Consider the following 1,962-nt stretch of genomic DNA (forward strand, 5'->3'; position numbering starts at 1 on the left):
CCTCCTCACACAGCTTGTCCTCGCTATTTGCCTCGTGGGCAAGCGGCCGAGTTTTCGGTAACACCGAGACTTCTAAGCTGTGTCGTCGGTCTTCTTTTCTTTTTACTTTCTTTCCTCTTTTCTTTTTCTGTCTTTTTTTTTTTTTTTTTTTTTTTTGAGACAGGATTCCTTTCACTCTGTCCTCTCCCAGCCAGGCCGCCTTGGCCTGATTGTAGCTCACGGCAAGCTCCAAATCCAGGGCTTAAGTGATCCTCTCTGCCTCAGCCTTGTGAGCAGTTGGGACTATAGGCAGATGCTGCCACACCAGGCAAAATTTTTCTTTTTTTATATTTTGTTGGTAGAGACGAGGTCTCATCGTGTTACCCAGGCTGGTCTCCGGCTGCTGGGCTCAAGTCATGCTCCCGTCTCTGCCTCCCAAGTTGCTGGGGTCACAGGCATGAGCCACCGTGGCCAGCCAGGTTATTGAAAGGCGATCACTTTGCTATCCTGATACGAAACCCCAAATGTGCGAGTGTAAGGCACCAGACGGAGGGAGTCCCCGCACCACATTGTCACGGCCGTTGAGGGTGGCTCACGAAAAAGCTGGGATGGGGGTACACGGGAGTGATCAAGGGGATATATTCTAGTGGGATAGCGGAAATATAGAATGTCCTGAAAAACACCAAGTGTCAGAATGCCACAGCAGTCAGTGGCTCACAAGCTTCCGTTCCATTGTGTCATGGTAGGCGGCTTACTTTTCTCCTCCTCCCTCGGGATGAGTAAAGCCTGACATAGAAAATGTCTACGTCTCATCCAAATCCGTCAAGACGATGGAAGGGGGAACTGGGAGAGGAATAAAGAAAAAACCAGGAAGAAGCAAATCCAGGGAGAAGGGGGACGAGGAGGAGCAGGAGGAAACTGCCTCCCCTGCCCCGGTGCTACCCAACGATACGTGAAGAATGGCCTCTTCCCTCCTCTCCCCCCCCCCCCCCGCAACTGTGCCTGGAGGTGTACCCTACGGCTACGGTCCTAAAAGAATGTATGGCTACTTATAATAATGGAAGAAATGCGGTCTGATAGGTCTTTGTGCAGTGGGACACCTACCCGGCCAGGGCACTCACGGTGAATGGAGCTTGCAGGGCGGGCGGGAGGTTGCTCTGGGTGAGTCTGTGAGTTAGAGCGCCCCTCGTCCTGGGAAACGGGGTGCGGCCGGAAGGGCGGCCGCCCCCTCGCCCGTCACGCAACGCACGTTCGTGGGGAACCTGGTGCTAAACCATTCGTAGACGACCTGCTTCTGGGTCGGGGTTTCGTACGCAGCAGAGCAGCTCCCTGGCTGCGATCTACTGAAAGTCAGCCCTCGACACAAGGGTTTGTCCCGGCGGGCGGGTGCGCGCGCGCGCGCGCGTCCGGCCGGCCGGCGGCGGCCCCTCGGGGCGCGGGTCTCCCCGGGTCCGTCGGTCACCGCCTCCTCGGCCCCTCCCGTCGCTCCGGCCCTCCGCGCTGCCTCGGCCCCTCCCGCGCCAGGGCTAAGGCGGGGCGGGGGGGGGGGTGCGCGCGCGGGCACGCGGTGTGTCGGTCGGGGGCGCCGGGGAAGGTGGAGGGGGCGGCCCTCCCCTCCCCTCCCCTCCAGGCCGCGCCCGGAGTCACGCCTCGGGGTGGACCCCGACCCCCACCACGCGGCCTCCTCCCCGCGCGACCCGCCGGGGCTCGTCCTCCGGGCTGGGACCGGGGTTCCCGGGAGGAGCGCGATGGTCGGTGGGTGGGGGAGACGGGGCGACCGAGGCGCCGGCGGGGGAGGGGCCGCGCCGGTCTGGCCGCCGCGGCCCTCTCCGTCGCCGCGGGGGCGGAAGGGGTGGCCCTCCGGTCGGGGGACCGGCCGGTCCCCCCCGCCCTTCTTTCCCCCGAGAGTCGGGGTCGACCAGGAGGCCGGCGGGCCCCCGTGAGGGTAGGACGGCGGGGACCCGCTGTCTCCGCGCTCGCGCC

Source organism: Lemur catta, chromosome Y (genome assembly GCF_020740605.2).
Source record: "Lemur catta isolate mLemCat1 chromosome Y, mLemCat1.pri, whole genome shotgun sequence".
Classification (NCBI taxonomy): Eukaryota; Metazoa; Chordata; class Mammalia; order Primates; family Lemuridae; genus Lemur; species Lemur catta.